Source organism: Aedes albopictus, chromosome 2 (genome assembly GCF_035046485.1).
Source record: "Aedes albopictus strain Foshan chromosome 2, AalbF5, whole genome shotgun sequence".
NCBI classification, from domain to species: domain Eukaryota; kingdom Metazoa; phylum Arthropoda; class Insecta; order Diptera; family Culicidae; genus Aedes; species Aedes albopictus.
This window is the reverse complement of record NC_085137.1, coordinates 375,464,638-375,486,784: the sequence shown is the minus strand read 5'-3', so window position 1 is coordinate 375,486,784 and position 22,147 is coordinate 375,464,638. Positions and strand designations below refer to the sequence as shown.

The following is a 22,147-nucleotide window of genomic DNA, read 5'->3' as shown; positions in this document are numbered from 1 at the left end:
TCTCATGTTATATTGCGCAGTTCCCACCCAACTGGACCCCTTTCGCAGTTAGTATAAGTGCGGGATCGTGAATAAAACTGCGATTTTGCATCGAATCGTTTCAGTGTCTTCTGCGCACTTATTCAGCACTTCGTAATGCATAAGTGCGCAGAAGACACCGACACGATTCGATGCAAAATCGCAGTTTTATTCACGATCCCGCACTTATACTAACTGCGAAAGGGGTCCAGTGGGGTGGGAAATGCGCAATATGGGAATCCCAAATAACATGGGACAATTATGCCTAGAACGGCAGTATACTGATCACTGCCTGCTGCTCCGACTTCAGGTTGTTCACAACCGTCTCCTCAGTTTAGTGGTGAGTCAACTCTAGTTTCCTGGACCTCATTCACACCTCTACAACCTTGATCGAGTGGGTAGTAGTCAACTCCACTTCTTCGAACGACTCCCCATAGACTTCGAGCGTAATGTCGTAAGTAACTTCCGAGAATCTTGTACAGGTACCCGGATATCCCCAGACGCAGCAGCGCATCGGCAATAGCTGGCCAACTGGCGCTATTAAACGAGTTTCTTTCATCCAGAAACTCTTCCGCATCGTATAGTATTCCCACTCTCTTACGCTCGAGTGCTTTCCCGGCGGTATTTGTAACCGACAGGATAGCGTCTACGGTCGACCTCTCCTTCCGGAAGCCGTACTGGCTACTCGAAAGGCGATTTACACCCTCGGTGTGCCTCAACATGCTATTAAGGATGATCTTTTCGAGCACCTTCCCCGCCGTGTCGATCATGCATATTAAAGACAAAGACAATTACATCGTCTTGGACCTTGCGGCTGTTGAGCCCTGAACATTACTAACATTTGACATTGGACAACACATATTACATCCTATGGTCCAGTGGAGAATTTTCCCTGGCTGGAGTGGGAATAGATCTCACACTCCGAGGCTTACGAGGCAACTAAACGACTGACGTCGCTAACCGCTCGGCCACGAAGCCCACATATTGGTCTATACAAGGGTATATATGCCGACGGGTCTCCGGGTGGTTTCTCCGCCTTTGGCAATAGAACCAGGCTCTGCCTCTTCCATACTTTGTGGAAAATTCCCTCGTCTAGGCATTTCTGCATAGCAGACCTGAACATCCCGGGAGCATTTGCAATAGCTACTTTTATGGCCAAGTTCGAAACTCTGTCCGGACCTGGGACCTTACTTACGCTAACGGACTTTGCTATCCCCGCAAGTTCCTCATCGATGACCCTCTCCTCATCGCCAGCCCCAGTCTTCAACTGTCCTACGAAAGAAGGCCAAGGACTTAGACCATAATGCGGAAAAAGCCCCTCGATGGTCCCCTCGTACATCTCTGGAGACTGCTCTGTAGCAGCTTCTTCACCTCCTATCTTGGTCATCACGATCCTGTAGGCTTCACCCCACGGATTCACACCAGCACTCTGACAGAGACCCTCAGAGGGCCTTTTTGCATTTGTCCTTATCTCTGTCTTCAGCGTGACTTTGGCAGCGATGAACACCACCCGCCATTTGTTTCGGTCTTCCTCAGTTCGTGCTCGCTGTATCCGCCGCCTATCCCGAAGGCAGGCGCGGCGTCCACCAGCAAGCCGGTTGAAGTATGTTTTCCACCTATGAGAGCTTGGCTTTGCCCTAGCCGCCTTTTATCTACCTGTTGCCTGCTGCTGTTGTAGCCGTTACTGTAGCGAACCGCCTTCGTTCACCCTCCAGTTCAAATTACTTGTTAGGTCAGGACTACAAAAAGCAACGTTGAGAATCGAGAATCGATACTCTTGGTGCCGACATCTAGCATGGCCAGTGTCTCTAGTAGGATCTGACCTCTTACTTACCTCACCGGTCAAACTAAGGCCTGAGTGTCCTCTGTTGTACGTACGTAGGAGTCATCTCCAGTTCACTTTACTCGGTCCATGGCTGTGCGTCTCCAGTCACACACTCTTCGAAGGGTCCGCACATCGTCCTCCACTTGGATCTGACACCGCTGGTTCGTAAAACGGCTTCCACATTCCACGGCCCAGGCATTGAAGTCACCTGCTATTACAACCGGTCTTCGCCCAGTCAGCACGGTCGTCATACAGTCCAGCATCTGCGTGAATTGCACGATCGACTTCCGCTGAGGCGCATAACAACTACAGAAGAAGATCTCGAAGACCACAAAGCCTCGTAAGTTGCAGATACTAACTCCTTGTTAGTTGTAGACACCGTAGGTTGTAGACACCAACTTACCCGTCATCCGTAGCGCCGCCATTTTTTCCGGACCCACCCGCGACTCAATTGCCGTTGGCGGCGGGTTCTCGGTATGGGCCCGCTATGATGGCGACATCCGTTCCCCACTCCTGATTTGACCTTGAGCTATCTCCATCCTACTTTAACGAACTTGTTAGCGTCCGCTACAGGCAGCTGTACTAAGGCTACCTGCCCTTGCCAAGCACTTGTGTAGCCTAACGGCTGCGGTGCCTGCGGTACCTCGCACGGTTGCCACAGTGCCATGATGAGCTCTTCCGCGTTAGGCTGCGGCCAGAGTGGACGCGTCACGCGGCGCGACGCGGTGCGGCGCGTTTTTGACGCGGTTTCCAACGCGGCTTGATAGCCAGAGTGAACGCGGTGCAACGCGTCTGTTCGTAAAGTAAACTGAAAAGTTTTCATAATTTCCGTCACATTTGCACATGAGTACATGTTATCTGATGAAAAATTTCCAAGAGATATGTGATTATTGTGCTCAACCTAAAATTAAAAATAAATCATTTATCTAAATTTACCCTCAAATGCTATTTATTTCAGATGATTCAGAAGAGATATACATTTGGGACAATGGTGATTCCCTAACCTCAAATCTACCCGTCCTACAGGTACAAATTTTGAAATTTTATGAACAAGTGAGCTTGTAGTCAGAGTTACCACAGGGTTGTATACGTAAAAAATGGCGCCCTTTGGTTTATTTTTAAACAGCAAGGCAATGGAACAAGTTTGTTAACTCAAAAATAGTGTATTTTTATTTTGAAACTATTTTTTAAGCTTACACCCTAGTAGAATACTTTGAGATAGTAAAATAAACGAGAGGGTATCAACCCTTTTTGTGCATGAAACATGGGTAGGGCCGAGGGGGACGACACATCTAAATCGTCCATCAGATGTCCACAAAGGATGCATCTGCTTTTTTAGATCAATGAGCTGCTGTCAGATTTTTCGGATTTTTCTATCCACTTTTCACTGCATCAACTTTCCAATCCTGCTGAGCGCTGCTTTGAGATAGAAGGAGATGTGAATGGATAGAAAGTAGATATGCGAGAGCCAGTCCAGTAAAGCATTTGAAAAGGGTGTAGTTGATATTTATAAACAAATACGTTTTGATTGATGGCATCTGTTTCGACCTTATTCATGGGTTCTAAATCCAGTAACACATGCATTAAATATTTATTCAAGAATTTATGAACATTTTGCTTGTTCTAAGTTGCGTAATTATATTAAAAGAGCCTCGAAAGAAGCGTAAATGTAACCGAGTACAAAAAAAAGTTAGGCTCTTTTCACATAGTTTGATAGAACTGGAAATTGACTGAAATGATCACTTTTTTGTTTTTGTTTCGAACATAAACAAGGACTGTAACTATATTTCAACCTAGGATATTTCAACGGGAGAATCCTTCAGCAATTTCTACCGGAAGTTTACCAGTAGCTCCATCCAGTAAAATTTATTCTACAAAACTGTATGGTGATTACTTTTGAGGTAACCACCAGCAATTTGTTTTCGGAAAAATAGGAATCCTTTTTTGAAATTCGGTGGTAGATCGTTCCCAGGAATCGTCCAGCAATTCTTTCCGAAGAAGCTTCCAGCAGTTCGTTCCGCCTTAAGCTTTTTATTCCTAGAAAGTTTGAGCCTCCAGCTTCCAGAGAACCCATCTGTCATTGCCTCCGGCCAACCCACCAGCAATTTCTTCCAGATAACCACGATCCGGAGAAATTTTGAATGAACTCCCGCAGGACTTTCCGAAAGGAATTCTGCGAGAATTCTCGAAATAAACTTCGGAGGAATTCGCCCAATGCAACTTATATGAAACTGACGAAGAGATTCTCAGCCCGTAACCCCGCAATGAGTTTCCGGCAAAAATTTTACATTATGGAAAAAAATATATGAGCAGCTTTTAGGGTAATTTGCTATGTGATGTGTAAACTGTTTGTAATAATCGGGATCTCCACCGATATTCCATTTACAGTCACATCTTCCAGCTATTCTTACCGATTATCCTTCAGTAATTCCTTCCAAACAACCTTATTGTTCACTAACCCTCCATCAATTCATTCCAGAAAATCCGACAACCCTCTAGTTCTCCAGCGATTTCTTCCCGGAAATCCTTCAGCTCGAGCTTCAGCTATACATTGTGCGAATGCTTCTGTTCGGCAAATCCCCCAACAATGCCTTCCGTAGAAACCTCCAGTGTAGTTTTCAAGAAAATTTGCCATCAGAACCTCCGTGGAACCCCACTGAATCTTCCATAAATTCCTTCCGGGGATTCCATTTGCCATTTCTTTCAGGCAATCCACAAGCAATTCCTTCCAACCAAGATGCGGAGAAAAAAAACTATCGAATGACTTCCCGAAAGATCCTCCGCAAGAAGTCACGATAGAAATCCCGGAGTTATTCCCAATGCAACTCCCGAAGTAGCTCCACAAGAAACTGAAACAATTCTCACCCTGGAACCTCGAAATGAGTGTCAACATCTCTGCTAGGAAACCTTTATTGAAATCTCGAGAAAAATATTTGTAGGAGCCCTTGCATTCCTCAGTTCCCGAAAGTATGTCCGGAATGGTTCCTGGGCTCATCATTATCCAGGTTTATCTTTCAAAATTTATAAACAACCTTTGGATCAGTATGGTAGGCGTTGCACAGTTTGTATTTAAATTTAAAAAAAAAGATCGTTGATTCCGATAGAAGTTCTGACCAAGGTTCTGGCTTCCGATGGCAGTTACAGGATTCCAGGCAATAAATCCAGTGCACAGTAGCAATGCAGTTACAAATCCTTCATATCGGCGGCGAACTCCGCTTCTTCCATAGTTCCGGCAGCCTCTTTTACACCGATGCAGATATATAATTGTTGATTTCGGCAGCTTCTCCTATATATGGTTCGACGTTGCTTTTTGAAAATTGATGGCTGCATCTGACGATTCACTCAGGTTTCGACGGAGTAATTTTGTTGTAAATATCCGTATTTCTTTCCTGGAAGGGTTCCTGGCAAATGCTCCTGAGTTCGGCATAGCTCCGGCACGGCCACGGCCACGGTTTGCTTCGGTTGCTCCTTTTTTGGACACGATTCAGTTTTAAGCTTCAGTTTGACATCGTTTGCTTTGTTTACCTCGATCAGATGTGAAGGGATGAAGAGATGCGAGTAGTTTGAAGAAAAAGATTTGAGATGAATTTTGGATGGAAGCAGATAGAAGGGATGTAGACGGATAATGCACAGTGTATGAGATGTGTTAGATTTTGGGTAAAAAGACGATAATCTGGATAGATCTGGATGTGTCGCCCCCCTCGGGTAGGGCTAATGTGAAAGCTCTGCTTGTAATGGGTGTAGAATGACAGAGATTTCGATTATTTCCGTTAAGTCTTTAGTCATAAATTTGAAGAAATTACTGATTTTGTTTCGCATAATAGGTGAAAAGTGAGGTTACGAGACGCCACCGTATAATAAACATGTGGTATTATTCATGTTAATATTTTTTTCACATTTGAATACACTTGAAAAACAATTTCGTAAAATTAACGTCATGGTTTGGTAAAAACGGACGAAATCCACACAAAAATACAAAATTCTCCGCGCGAACCGCGTGACTTTCGCATCAAAAACAGTGCATGCACTGTTTTGTCGTGCGTCGCGCGGCTAAACGCTTTTCGCTTCGCATCGTTCCGCGCGCACTCTGGCATGTTATGATTGTTTTCCTTGTATTCCAATGAACGGAGTTCTGCCGCGCGTCAACGCGCGACCTGTCAAATGCCGCATTGCACCGCGCCGCGCCGCGTGACGCGTCCACTCTGGCCGGCACCTTAAGTGCCCCACACAATGCATACGTTTGCGTGTACGTGACAGTAGTTTGACACATTTCCCATGGGAAAAATGTAAAAAAACGCAAACCTCGACGGAACGGACGCTATGTGTTCCAGGCTTTAGTGATCTCGTCTAGGTTTTTCACCTTCAGAGTCGCCTCCGCTGTAAGAGTTCTCATCTCAACGCCTTCGCCAAGGACCTCTTCCGCCAGACATTTATAGACGGCGCCGTTGCATTTCTTGTCACGCTTGAGCATAAGGATCGTTGTATCTGTACGAGTACGTCTAATACTGCGCACTTCGACTCCCAGATCCACGAGCTTGGCGTCGCTTCTCATCGCCTTTAAGACTTCCGAGTACTTGGACTATTCAGTCTTGATGACGAGCGCGTCGCTCTTCTCGCGCTTAACAGCCGCCTAGCCTTTTGCTTGCCCTTATATCGCTGCATCCGTCGCCTTCTCTGGAGACAGGCACGGCGCAGGTTCGCAATAGCTGAAGTCCACCAGAACGCAAAAGGGTGGACTTTCTCAGGTATGGTGGCATCGTATGCACACGAGAGCGTACTACCAATTCATCACCGATTGAGATTGAGTAAGTTTCGCTGATCGCTAATTGCTTCCCTAAATACCTCGTTGTTGAGCTATTCAGCAATCCAAATGCTTGTGTGGTAGTGATTTGTGTTCAAATTCCCCGTGTTAAGAATTTGTAAGAGCTTTGTAAACATCTTTTGTGCTCCCGTATATGGATAGGTTTCGTGAGATAAAATTTGGAGAACTCAATGGTGGCTTTCACCTACAATCCTCTAACGGCTGATAAATGCTCCACAAGCATACCGACCTACCCACCTTGAGCTTCCCCACCTTCACGAATCGGATGAGCTGACTTTCGCCATCTGATGGGTCTTTCGCAACCTGCCAGATTAAGTAGGTATGAACTCATCACAATTCAAGCTTTTGGCTGCCTGGGCAGTAGTCTGCAGTCATGAACGACATTGCGAACAATTTTAAAGAGTTGACATAAATGTTTGTCAGCACACATGGCAAAGCGTTTCAATTCATAAATACTGAGTGCTTATGAATACAGCTTCGACTACCACTGCTGCTGATACCCATACAATTATTATACTACATGAAAATGTTGCGCTACATTCCTTATATACGAATGTAGCGTATCAAACTGATGAATATGTATTGTAAAATATTGGTATATGATTTTATTTATTTATAACTTAACTTTTTATTTTGCTTATTATGATTACATTATTAATATTTTTGACTCCTTGCAACTATAATGGCGAACTGTTTACTCAAACATTATATTAAAATTTCGGAAGTAAAACATTAATTCCCTCTGGTTTATATTAAAACAAATACTTCAAAATAGCTTTTAATGAAGAGTAGGGAAAAATATTACATTCACTTTCCGGTAACGGCTGTTCAAATCATTATCATTTCCAGAAGACTACAAGACCATCATAAACGCAAATAGGTACGTGAACACCAGTTTTCATTATTGTCATTGCACATGGGCGTATTCAAGGGTTATGCGTGGGCAAGAGTGAGTCAAGTAGGGCGTATTTTTAAGTGTTCCCATTCTATTTATACTTTGTATTATATATTGTTTCATACACACTTTAAGTTAAGTAAAGCAAGGGGGTGCCTATGACCCATCCCTTGAAACACCGAGGTTTAACCTTCCCCGGTTCGGTTGTGTTGGTTAGTTATAAGCAGGCCACAAGCATGGGGGTTCAACGAAACAAAATCCATAATGTTTTACGCTATAACAAATACTGCATTCATTCCAAATTGACAATCAATTTTATTTGCATGTAATTTTAAGGAATTTCATAAAAATCAATAACATTGCTTTGACTGTTTTTTGCCAATCTCACGTAGGCAACCGAAAAAAGAGCAAAGATATCTTGAACGCAACCAGGCGAAAGTGTGTTGAACGCCTGCCAAGGCAGCTACATACGCTATGTCGTGGCGAAGTTTTCCGCTGCTGCTCTTGTATGACTGTACCGTTGAATTCGACGCTGCTGTATTCCATACGTCGAATGATGAGTTTATATGCCCTTGATATCGTGATTGATCATATTTTATTGCAGAATGCTATGAAACTTAACATGTTTAACTAAATTATGTGTAAGTAATTATATAGCATTAGCATGAACCTCGTTGCATGATTACTTGAAGATACAAAGCATAATTTATTATAGTTAGAGGTTTATTAAGAGTGTTTGACAATGTTTGAACTATGTAAACTTTGAAATTTTAGATTCGCTCATGTTCGGATCTTGGTTCGGGTTGCTTCGGTCGTGGAGTCGACTGAGTGCGACGCTGGGTAGTCAAAGGAGGCACGGAAGAACACCAACAAAAAGTGAAGAGCAAACAAGCAAAGTAGTATTGGTGCAGTGGTGTTTCTGACGTGTGCGCAGTGCATGAAATTTTTCATGCGGTAATTTAGTGTTCGCTTCGTGTAATTTAATGCATATTCTGGTGAGTTTTCTTGTCATTTCACTTGATCTCATTACTTTTGGCGTTGGCACAGATTAGCATTTGGGAAAGGGTAACCAAGAGCAGCATTTGCAACAACGCCTGCTTTCTGCTGGTATCGTTGCCACACAGTTGGTGTGTTTGTAGTGAGCGAAGAGACGGTGGATGTATTTCATTTGATTCCGTTTGCTTATTGTTACTCTTCTTCATATAATTACTTCAATGTGTTTACTATTGTTTATTAGTAAATAGATGTAAATGTAATGGATAAGATATTTATTTTATGTATGGTTTGTACTTAGGTATCAAATATAATTATGTTATACTTATAATAATTATTATATTGTCCAGAACAAAAAAAAATCCTATTGAATTTCCAACAAATCATTCTTTAATACAAATTTTTGAAATACCATACACCTACATGCCTAAATATTCACAGTCGAATGTAATAAATTTGCCCACAACAGCCGACCGTACGCGATTTATTTTCATTTCTTTCACCATTCGCTGCGTTGTGTTTCATTACTGACGAGGTTACCCAATTCTCTTCTTGACGAATTCCTGCTGATGTTTCTACAGCTGTGGCACTGCTATGGAAGGTTTTTGCACGATGTTGGGTGTGAAGTACTTCTCATGGATAGCTTTGGTGTGACTTTGGTGCCCGTTGGTTGGTTGACTTGGGCATTTTTTGTTGTAATTTTTAACTTATTAAATATTATAATGAATGCATTGTTGCAGTCTATGCTTCAGATTAGCAATACAATCAGGAATGAAATCGGAGCACGTATTCATTAGAAGTTATGAGCAAATTATTCGTAATTTTCAAGTTACCGAAAGTTTAAACTGCTTTATTGCGGAGTTTCAATAATCGGCTTCACTTCGGGTCCTCTTCGGCTGAAAAGCCGAACGAGGGAGTCAAGTTGAGGTGCTGTCTGCCGTCCGGAGCGTTGCCAGCGTTGCTAGTGTTAGTGCAGTGCTGCTAAACGCAAGACGTATTTTGTAAGCTCTCCCGGTCTACAATTTCGAGTTATCGTGTTCGGTTACCCCCGCTTCCCCTGCTGTGTGCTCTGTAGTAGCCGTTCTTCCGGTGAGTTTTTTTTTATTTTGCTCAAACTCACTCGGGCTGGCAGCGAAAGTTTGTGACTATTGTTTCTCATTCACTGTGTGGCTTGGTGTGTCGAAGCGATCTGACTCTGCAGGGCGATGTCGACCGTCGACGTGGGTTGGCTGGGGTGATTGAATATAATTTCATTGGCTTTCGCTCGTGCGGCTGAGCGAGGAGACGCAATGTACGGATGGTGTTGGTTGTGGAAACAAAAAATTGAATTGAGTGGCGCGGGTTTTATGGAAGTCAAGCTGCTGTTGCGTGTCTGCTAGGTTGATAGGCGGTTGTTTATCGTTCGATGCGACGGTTTCGTACGCAGTTTGGCGCGAAATACGTAGTGTAGATAACGATAGCTTTTTGTATCGGTTGGGATGGTGACTTGACGTATTTATAGCAGCATTTTTCAATGCTGTAATATTTATTAAATTATGTATGTAACTATACTGAAATCACATTTCTCCAGTTAGCCTTCTGGATAAGGCTTTGGATCGCCAATCCGAAGACAACGGGTTCGATTCCCGTTCTGGTCGGAAACTTTTCTCGATTGTCCTCGCCTCACAATATACAAGTTCAAGCAATGGCACAAAAAAAAGCTCTTGAATTAATAACTGTGGAAGATGTTTCATGAATAATTTTCAAGTGCTTGAAATAAGGCAACAACCTGATCTTCGTATTTAATGCGTAAAAATAACGTATTCGTAACATATTGTTATAACAATGTGCTGTTGATGTTTTACACATCCTCTTTAATTCAGGGAAGACATGATACAAAAGTTTTGGCTAATCGACGTTAAATTTACGTTACTCTATCTTGTAGTGAGAATGGTAAGAACTTGTTATTGCCAAGCATATTTATTACATGATTTCAACACAAGATGTGTACAGATACAATTATAGTACGGTACTATAACATCCTTTTCAAATTCCTTTTTCAAAGATGATTTCTGTGTTACTAGGGGTAGGTCTGACTAAAGTTTAAAATTGTTGTATTAGCATTAGCATTAGGCGAGTCGCACAAATTCGTAGGTGGTACAGTCCTAGACCGCTGTTATGAGGGTTACCCAAAGAATTGGGACTAATCTCTGACTCTTAGGGCCGATTTCTTCACCCTGGCTTAAGCGTTAAACCAGGTTTAACTATATGCGTAAGCCTGGCTTACCGGTTAAGCCGAGGTGAAGAAATCGGCCCTTAGACAAGACTGACGCAATCCTCCAATGGTCGAGCACTGTCCTGGCCACGTCCTTGCGACTGCTGAGGGATGGGAAATGATGATTAGTTTTGAACACTTCTGGAGCAATATTTGAAAAGGGCCCAAGAGGTCTTGTGTCTTTTTTCGAAAACGCTCCGTAGGGCCTAACAGTAGCCCGCCCACGCAAATCAACACCGTTATTCGAAAGATCGATGTTTGCTCTATCTAATAACGGTCTTAGTTTGTGTGAATAAGCTGATGGGGATTCAGGACCGACGTGCGAAGTCATTGTTTACCAATGCTTGTATGCCCTTTTCAAATGTTGCTCCAGACTTATGAAAAATGTAGACAGCTCTACGATCTCTCAGGCCTAGGTGTCACGGGAATTTGGGTGTTGTTAGTGGAAGGGTAAACTCCAAAGCATACGCTTGGTCAACGTTCAGGCACACCATTGTTAGACTTTTTTGAATCAGTTGTCTACCCGATTCATCCTGGTTTCCTCGTCATCTTGATGGCATTTGGCATTTGATGGCATCTTCATTACTAGATTCTTCGGTTGATAATCTGAAATATAAAATAATATTAACATCGTACGTCAAATAAACTACATATTAGTGACATGCTCGCCACAATTACATATTTTTTTGCAATTTCTCATCGTAATAGCCTGTTTTACCTCACGCAAATCTGCCAGGAAAAGGCCTACTTTCTCACACCACATTAGTAGTGCGGTAATGGTTCATTACAGTACTGATTTACGTTGCGTAATGAACCATTACAGCACTGTTTTTAGTTTTGATCAACTTCTTGCTTTCTCGACGCAGGTTTCAAAATTTGTGACAACTGCACAGCATAACCTGCTATGATCAGACTTTCTTAAACATGGCTATGAACATCAGTGTGCAGTTTGATGAAAAAAAATTTGTTAAAAACTATCCTCAAGTTGTAATTTATGAAATTGCAAAAAATGTTGCACGCATCTCGGTGCAGAACTCGATTTTTACAGCACTCGTCGTACTTATCCAACTCGGCAAGCCTCGTTGGATAAGTGTACAACTCGTGCTGTAAAAATCTTCATTCTGCATCTTGTTGCGTAATCTATTATTACAATATTATTCATATCATACGAAAAATATACCTGAATCCTACTGAAATAAAATGTTAATAAGCAGTACATGGAAACAAAATAAACTACAAAACACAAAAAAGTTCATCAAACCTTAATTTTGGAATATTTATAAATACTGTAAATATCAAGATCCCAATTTGATGTGGTAGATCTTACACCGCAACACACCATTCTAAGGTGATCTACACACGTTACGGGGTAAATTTTAAAATTGTTGTATGGATGAAAATCTACGACTCTACGAGTGATACGAAAATGTTGCTGCTAGCTTTATAACTTCTCATGGTACTTGGTACTGGTACTTGACAAACCTTTCATTGTTTGACACCTGACCAGGTCCTTACGATCAGCGGAGATGGGGGAGAAAATGTTAATTATATATCTACTCAGAATATGTCCAAGAGTTCGAGCCATTTTACCTGGTTACCGCTGAAAGAATAAATGTTAGTTGTAAATATGATAATTTAACTAAATGCTGATTACGGTACGATTGTATAATTATCGAATTCGACTGAATACTTTGGAAAACAGTTGATTATTGTGGGAAATCGGTCCACAGCTTCCGAGTGAGAGTTTTACAGCAAGTTGTATGATCTTCAGCCACGTCCGTTCGGTCCGGTGTCCAGCCAAAAACAAGCGCCATGCGACCAGAACTGAATTCCGTACGATCATTCAATACCATGGTGGTTCACTTTGACCAGCGCAAACCTGAGATCAAGCGCAATCCGATAATCAAGACTAGAAGCACTTAGGGGCTGTCCATAAGCCACGTGGTCATTTTTTGGGAGATTTCGACTCCCCCCCAGCGTGGTCTTTCGTTCATACAAAAAAATAAATAAATTTGTATGGACCGTGGTCTTTGCCCGAACACCCTCCCCCCCCCCCCCCACATGACCACGTGGTTTATACATGGCCCTTTATCACGCGCGATACGTACACTCGAGAAACAACGACGATTGGCGCAATGCCATCATTGTTGACCGAGCAACCTTTTCAACCCGTATGCAATCAGCATACTCGTAAAGACATTTGAACGAAACACTCGGTTTTACAACAACTGATAAATACCCTGCGAAACATTCAACTTCCATTCTTGGTTAAATCGGTCTTCGATGGTAATAATTATAAGAGGATTACGTCTGTTTATCTGTGGTCGATCATACCTTTACCTTAAGTGCAAGATTGTCAGTAGGGTGCGTGTACCAATTATGGTACTACCTAAGGAAAACTATTTATACAAAAATAACTAGAAGACCAACGAATATTATCAATAAGTTAAAAGACAGCTTAGTTTCCATACTTTACAGGAAAAATATAGAAACGGAGCCAAAACTACTTTTAGTATTTATTACAGTGCCGATTCGTTCGTTGGCGGCTCGTTAGATGGGTTGTCTCGATAGTTGAATGTTCACTGGTTGGGGCAAAACCCAACTAAAAAGCACTGTCAATGTCAAAATCGATGTCAAAAAGAGTTTGACGTCTAACCGCCGTCGCATCGCAGCTCCTATATACAGAACGTTTGTGCAAGTATGTGAGTGTTTCGTGACATATTTCTCGTCACTTGCGTGTGTCTACAGCATTTTGATCAGTTGTCAGTTGCCCCAACGAACGAACACGATTCGCTAATCGGGGCGCAGTCGTGACCCAACGAGCGAATCCTCACTGTACAGCGTATGCCAATGATAGGAACCCTGTACCAGTTATGGTTACATTTTTTAAGCTTGGTTCCTTTTCGCACTATTTGCATCTTGATTTGCATGCATTTCTTATGGGGTTAGCTATAACTAGTACACTATGGCAAAAAAGGGTGCAAGGAAGCCGTCATTTTAAGGAAAATGATTTATTTCTACCATGATTTGAGAAAAACGTGGAGTTTAAATGAGTGCGGCTATTTTTTGTGAACGTGATCCTGTTGTTCACAAACTTTTTATTGTTGATTTCAGGGTTCGTAATTTTCGTTTCAGCGATACGAAATATGGCTATTCTCACGGCGGCGGGAGAGCTTATTTTCACTATTTTGCTTGAGGAACAATTTTCCCCTCCAGCACTTCTTTCGAGAGTAGCGATTCATGATAACTGAAAATCGCTTCAACCTGCAGATAATTTCTTTTCGTTCTGTTAAATTTTCTCTCACCCAATTTTCACGAAAATCTTTTCAAAGCAAATTAACAAAAATTGTGCCCGCGACGGGATTCGAACCTGGAACATTACTAAAAACATACGCGATACGCGCACTCTATCCACACCACCACACCAACCACACAGAGGGTGTAGAAAATATAATGCATAAAACCAATCATCGTCGGCGTCATATGAGTCAAGGAAAGACAACATAATCGGCTGACAAAGTACAAACGAAATTGATTTACATCGTTAAAGGGTGAAAATCAACTATGGCGAATAATTGGTACTATAGCCATAATTGGTGCACTTACCCTAGTTAATTTCATACCGATTGATTTATTTTTTTGTACACTGTGAGATATGTACGTACAGTAGAAAGTCGTGTAGAAAAGTTCAATTGGAACCGCTGCCAAAATGGCAGAAAATCAATAAATTTCCCACCTAGCAATAGTATTCTCTGCTTCTGACTTGCTCTATTTGATATTTGAGGGAATGCGAATTTGAATGATTCTCATGAAATACAAGCAAGAATGCGGGGAATAAAAATTGCCAAAGACATATGAAAAAGACGGATTTCAACTTCAAAGGAACGCTAAAGGGATGTTTTTTTTTTGTTTTTATTTATGTGTATTTTAACATAACGCTAATTCTACACTCAGGGGATGTTCATAGAACACGTAGACCAAAATTTGGCCATCTCAGACACCCCCTCCACCCTCGTAAGCTTTTGTTCATACAAAAATTTTAAAATTTGTATGGAGCGTAGATGGTCATACCTAAAGACACTATATGCAAAGACACGAAATGTTCCAATTGGAATTCCAAATTTGCTGTCAATGTCATTCCAATCGAGCAGGAGACCTGTCAAACGCACTTTAAAAGCATTGCTCGACAGCATCATCGTCATCACGCGACAATCATCATCAATAGCAACAATCATCAGATTTCGTGTCTTTAGCATACAGTGTCTTTAGTCATACCCTCCTCCCCTCAAAAAGTCCACGTGGTCTCTTATCAATTGCGTCAGGCAAAAAAAACCCCTCTGTTCATTTAGGCATGTATTTCTTCTACCATACCATACTGTTGCCTGTTACAGTGAAGAAAAGTGATGGTATAAATTGTTAGCGAGAGGTACCCCCACACCATTAACGCATACGTAATTTATGGACGGCTTCCACGTGGAAGAAAGATTTCCGCGTGAAAGTTTCTGATATGCAGACTTCATACATATTTGAAGTTGTATGTATTCAAATTTGTCGAAAACTTTGCTTTGATTCTAAGACACAATTGATGTCCAGATTATAAGATTTATTTAGTTCGGTGTTTAGGGCTAGAATGTTTTAAAAAAAGTGCGGCGATGCTTATACTTAAGCATTCAACATTTTAGGGTTTAATTTATTGTACTGCGGAATTTTTCAAAAAGGTTTATTAAAAGTTGTTCATAAACCACGTCACCTCAATTTTACTGCCATTTTGCTCTGTCGTAGTTTTTGGGTTGTACATATCTTGTCTTACTATTTATATGAACTGGGAAGGAGTTAAAACCTTCCTCTTCTTAAAAGCTTCTTTGCTTTATGGCGCCCTTCCCTATTGTGCACCTTTCATGTAAAACGTAATTTAATGACATTCCATGCATTATAAAAGTTATTAAAATTTGAATAATGAAACATATTATTTGTAATTTATAGTGAATGTCTTTTCTATGTCATACACACACCAGCGCCATTTTGTTTCCTATACATACAAGTCTTGGTGTACAGTACTGCAAAATCGATTTCTTCCAACGTCGCCGTCAGCCAACTGTGTCGCTTCTCCTTTCGATGTCGTGTTTTTAGATAAGCAGCTGGTCGTTCGTTTGCCTGCTACAACGCTTTGGCTGTATGTGCTTCGCGTCGTCGGAGAGCGCACAGCCTGCTGCGATCGGAAATGCTGTGCATGGCGGCGATGATTGTGGGGAATGTTTGAAAGAGAAATAAAACGCTTTTGCCACTCGACGGCCCCCGGATGGAGGCTAGTTTTCATGTATATTTTTTGTATGGGATTTTTTTTTTGTACGACTTTGGATTTCCGAAAAGTGGGTCGTTCAAGGACATGAATCAGTACTTATATTTTTTTCGCCGTAAGGGACCGTTCATAAAACGCGTGGATTTTAGGAAGGAAGGGGGGGTATGCTCAGTGTCTACGCTCGTGTATGAACAAAAGTCTACGAGGGGGAGAGAGGAGCTGTGACTGAGATTCCCGAAATTTGACCTACGTGGTTTATGAACAGCCCCTAACGTTTCCCAGAACTCTTCCTCTTTATTCTGGCTTGGCGAATTCTATGGGCGAACCAAATTTAAAGCATGGTATTGAAAACTATCAGCGATCGTTCATAAATGGTGTACCTATCTGAGGGGGGGCATCTTTGGATCTTCGATTACACTACGAATTATATATTTTGTATGAGAAAATGGTCAACGACGGGGGGGGGGGGTGTGTGGGTTCAAAAACAAGAATCATATGAAACGTCATTTATGGATGCTCCCTAAATTTATATGTTCCGAATTTATTCTTGTCATGTTGTAAGTTCTTCCGTTACAGAATATATCATTCGTTTGGTTATAAGGGGTCACTCAGTTCCTCTGGAGCCGGCCTACTGAAGGGGTCAGTCAGACACCACGTAGGCTTTTCGGGAGAGGAGTTTAAACACTAATTTGACTCCTCATTAATGTTCCCAAAAGGAAGCTTAAGCTTTATACAAACGTGCACGCGGTCTATGGTTCACGAACGAAACAGCCGCATTTGAGCAAACACCGCCGCAATGTTGTTTCACATAAGGATGAAGTAAAAGGGGAATGAAAACCGTGGCTGTGCACTTGTGTGCAAAAAATCCAATAAATTTTAAAGCAATCTTGTAGTTTTTTAACGCAGAAAATAAAAAACGGTGAAATGCAGTAAGATAATCATTCAAGATTCAAGAACAACGGTATAACAGAATTGGTAGTCGTTTCCTGCAGCAGCTTCTTCCTATTCGTGTGGATGACGACTGCACAAGAGAGAGCACAGCTTGCTGCGATCGATGTTCCGTCCGCGACGTACACTATATTGACAGTGACATGATGTACATAAATGATTCTCATTTTCATCGAAAAATTGTCAATTTGGGAGAAATCAATTATATTTTTCTGGAAACTTATTCTTACTAATTATATATTGAAAGTTTTACGAAGATAATGTGAAAATATGTTTTTGCAATTATATGGCATAAGATTGAACTTTTCAATCACCGAAATTGTGCCGAAATGGCCTACTTTTCTTCACTAGTATAAAAGTGCCGAAAAGTAGTACTTTTCTGCACCTTTAAGGGTGCCGAAAAGTAGTACTTTTCGGCACTTTTGCAAGGGTACACTTTTCACAGGTTTTTCCGAAACATTAATGACCTTCCATAATTTTATATCGATTTGATGGCTGCTTCTATGTCTGCTTGGCAGACCTAATCTGATTAGAAGTGATTCCAATTCTGATTTGGTCAGCCAAACAGACGTAGAGTGAGAACCAGCAGTAGCAAACAACGCTCGTTTTTGACGCAACTCCGTGTACTTTTGATGCTTGTGAACACAGCCTACCTGATTGAAAAAAGGGTTTGTGCGCATGTCTGCTTGCACGTGGTTTCTCTCTTGAGGCATGTGTGATGATCGTACTCAAGGTATTTTTTTTATAATTGCAAAAAATGTTGTATGCAACTCGTTGCAAAACTCGATTTTTTCAGCACTCGTCGTATTTATCCAACTCGGCAAGCCTCGTTGGATAAATGTACGACTCGTGCTGAAAAAATCCTCATTTTGCAACTTGTTGCATAAATAACTATTATTTAATTCATCTCAGAATCCAGTAATATGGTTTACAAACTATTTTGAAAATATAGTATTACTTATTTCTCATAACTAAATAATGACATGACTATGATAAATAAAACTTTAAAAGTGTGCTTCAATGTAATACACTGCACAGCCAACGCTGCATCTACGTAGCGAAGAGCTGTCTTTGATACGCTCTCGTCAGGCTACAAAACCAACAACATCGAACCCGTTTCACCCGTTTCGCTTTGATGGAGTGTAATCTCACGATGAGAACATGGAATGTGAAGCAGAGTGATACTGATATGGGCGTTTAGTTGAAGCAGTTTCTAGATAAATTACTGGAAATGGTGTGTCATGGTGTACATTTTAAAACTTAATATATGGTAGCTAACAGAAACGTTCAGTTAACAATTATGCTTGTATATTATTCAATATTAACGTATTTCCATTTTCAACGCTAATTGAGTTTCATTACTTTAAGCATAAATAGTAAATTTCCATAAATTAACTCAAAAAATATCCAAAGTATTTTAAATATTGTATTAAGATCTGATACAGAAAACCCACTCGTGCTCACTCGTTCAACTTCGGCTCTCTTCGGTGCCGAAGATTCTCCCACTGGCAAAAATGAGGTTATATTGACTTTCATGGCCGGCACGTTAGTATTAGTGCAGTGCTGCTAGCAATCGGACGCTCTGTCTCCGGTTGCCGTGTTGTGAGTTTGTTATCAATCCGCAGCTTGTCTACCCGCCCTGGTGAGTTATTTTGCATTGTTATATTTATAACAAGTGGGTTAACACTTCAGTGTTTACACGCACACACCCACAGAGACACACACATACATGATACACAACATAACGTTACATCGCACACCACAATCGGCTGGCGTACGTCGTCCACCAGCCGGAGTTGTTAATTGTTAATTTGCTGTTGGGGCACGGGAGGCTACATTTGCTCAGCTTTGCTTTGCTTGCGGACCATGTTCTCCGCGGACGGCAGCCTAAAGACGCGTCGTGCGGGTTGTTGATTTGGGTTGTTTCTACATGGCACCTTTATAACGTTTGGCTGTTTCTATTCTGATCGTTCATTCGTTCGCGAGCTGTTACGGTAAAAAAGGGAAGGGCTCTCAGCATAGCGTAGCGCACGTAGCTCGCAATGTGTAGAGAGGTTATACGTAATCGACGTGAATGACTGATTAGCAAAGGGGCTTATTGTGTGGCTAAATAACGTAGCGTAATGGTATTTTATATTTATTTTATTCAATTCAGTATAATAATTTCTATTTTATTGAACACATTCTAGTATTATAATGTCCTACATTCTCCCATGAGTTACATTATGAAGAACCATTGCATAAAATTGTGTATTAAACATGTTGCGAGACTCGTTTTTAGCACGTATTTTAAACTCGACAACGTGTGATAAATGTTCGACTCGTGTTGAAAACACATATTTTTGCAATGTGTCTCATGAGTAACTATTGTGTAATTATGGCCAGGGATGGGATCATTCATTTGCAAAGAATTACATTCACTTGCTACTATCTCGGTTCAGAAGCATGCTATCAAAACAATGTATGGATGAATTTAACCTTGTAGTTTTATCTGAAAGTTTGTCGAATGACATTAGGGTCGCACATGCATACCAAAGTCGTGAACGAGCTGTGAAGGCAACTCTCCACGCCGTGAATGTAAATTACATTCACGCCGTGGAGAGTTGCGTTCGCTGGTTTCTGTTGACTTAATTATTGTTGCTACGCTAGTACATTGTTCTACAAAGTTTTAGGTAAAACAAAAATGAAAATGTGTTCCATACATTGATTTTTGCTACGATGTTTCTGAAGCGAGTTAACAGCAAGTGAATGTAACTGATTGCAAATGAATGATCCCATCCTTGATTATGGCTGAAGTATGATGAAATGGCCTACTTTTCCCCTCTGATGCAAATGTGCCAATGCAATTGACACTCTTAATTTGTCAGTGCACAGGCTCAAATATTTGACAAAGAAAGAACTCAAAAAACAACATCAGTTCACTAATGAAAATTCGATCGAGCCAAACAAGATGTTTGAGCATTGGTTTCTTTTTGGACAAATATTTGACCCTGTGTACAAACAGCTTACATTTATTTGCATACATACATACATTTATTTGCTCAACATCACATTTCAGGCCCAACATATCTAAAGGTCCTATCTGCAGCAGAGAGGCTCTCTTTCGTTAACATCTCAGCTGTTTATTTGAATTATGATTGTTTCCTTGCATAGAACGATGGTCAAAACAATCGTCTTTTGATTTGTACTGCAAAAGTAGTTGAAAAGTGTACCATTACATAGCAATAATTGAAAGAGAAAGTGAACAAAGAGAGCCTCTCAAATGCAGTTATGATATTGAAATGTTTGGCCTGATTTGAGATGGGACATCCTGTCAAAAATGTAATTTTCTGCTCGTTTAAACCACAGACAAACAGACGTAACACTTGCGAAATTTCCATCGACCACGCTTTTAACGATCATTTTAAATTTGCATAGGTGTGACTTTCACAACCAGAGGCGCGCGCATCGTTTTTCTATGCGTTTGACGTTTCACACTAGCGCCTTCTGTTGATGATATTGCACAACACAGTGATTCGTTCAACTTTTCCACCAGGTGATGGTTGTGTGACCTGGGCTATGGATTTCCATGAAAATCGTTCAAGGTGTTACGTCTGTTTGTATGTGTTGTGTTTAAACTGTTATATTTCGCAACCGTGTGGGTAGCGTAAGGAAGTTAGATGAACTGATGATCGGACTTAAGTTCGTGGAGTTGCCAGACTGTCGTCATGAGATAGCAACTTTTTGTAGACTACCGAAGGAATTCAGGAATTCTAACTAACCCTACTACAACAAACCATCAGGTAGATCATTCCTTTCCGGAATCATTCTGCAGCCATAGGTAATCCTTGCGCAGATGGTGGGTACGCTTTTATCATCATCATCATCATCAACATCATATTTGAGTTGAGACATAATCAACAATAGTTCGTCACAATATTCGGTTTGTGGCTGCCCTCTCCATCCTCGGTTACGCCCAATGCACGTCAAGTCACTTTCCCGCTGGTCCGCTCATCGTGCGCTCCACGCCTTCTTGTGCCATCCGGATCAGTCGCGAATACCTACTTTGCAGGACTGTTGTCCGGCGTTCTTGCAACGTGCCCTGCCCACCGTACTCTTCCGGCTTTTGCCACCTTCTGGATGCTGGGATCGCCGTAAAGTGTAGAGAGCTCGTGGTTCACCTTTCTCCGCCAGACAACATTCTTCTGCACACCGCCGAAGATTGTCCTTAGCACGCGTCGCTCGAAAACTGCTTGTGGATCCTCCTCGAGCATGGTCCATGTCCCGTGTCCGTAGAGGACCATAACACTTATCAGCATTTAGTGTGGGGGTTAATATTTTTTACGTCAGCTTCTTCTGGAGCCCGTAGTAGGCACGACTTCCACTGATGATACGCCTTCGTATTTCACGACTAGCATTGTTCTCAGCCGACAGTAAGGATCCGATGTAGATGAATTCCTCCATCACCTCGAAGGTATCCCCACAGGGAAACAGACGTCACACCCCGCTCGCTTCCCATCGATCACCTATTCAACGGTTGATTCAAATTTTCGGTTGTAGGTCGATTGAACACTCGCTGCGCTGGCGTCGTTTTTTGGCCCTGTTTGACGTTTGCTCACTACTGCCACCTAGTGATCGCTCGGCCAAGCATAGTACGTTTAGCATTGGGCGGTTATGTTTTGGTGACGATGTTTTTCAATGGAATTTGTTCTAAGAGCACAGACAAACAGACGTAACACTCTGATATTTTGCATCGTACACCGATTTAACGGTCTATTTAAATATTTGATAGTTGGCCAACTGGCCACCCGTGGCGCTCGCATCGTTTTTGCTTGAGTTTGACGTTTGCCCACTACCGCCACCTAGTTGATGGTCGGCCAAACTCAGTCCTTTTAGCATTGGGCGAAGATGTTTACGTGACTATGATTTGATTTGAAAAAATGCTCGAAGTGTTACGTCTGTTTGTCTGTGCTAAGAGTTACGTCTGTTTCTCTGTGGTATCCCCGTCTATCGTCGCATTATTACCTAAATGGACCCGGTCGTGTTCGGTTCCGCCTGCCAGCATGTACTTCGTTTTGGACGCATTCACCAACAGTCCGACCTTTGCTGCTTCG

The 22,147-nt window shown here is 41.7% G+C and overlaps 1 protein-coding gene across 6 annotated transcripts in view; it reads left to right on the top strand.

Moving 5' to 3' along the window:
* Positions 1-22,147, top strand: part of LOC109422538 (microtubule-associated protein futsch) — a 64,272-nt gene that overhangs the window by 13,324 nt on the left and 28,801 nt on the right. The window contains exon 1 of one of the 6 annotated variants that reach the window (XM_029878798.2): positions 7,740-8,555. The exons of 3 other annotated variants lie outside the window; for them this stretch is intronic. The gene's annotated coding sequence lies outside the window, so the exon portion shown is untranslated. Of the gene's footprint in view, positions 1-7,739; positions 8,556-8,901; positions 9,643-18,403; positions 18,697-22,147 lie in introns of those variants that run through there. 2 more of the 6 variants (XM_029878794.2, XM_029878795.2) reach the window with 2 other exon arrangements.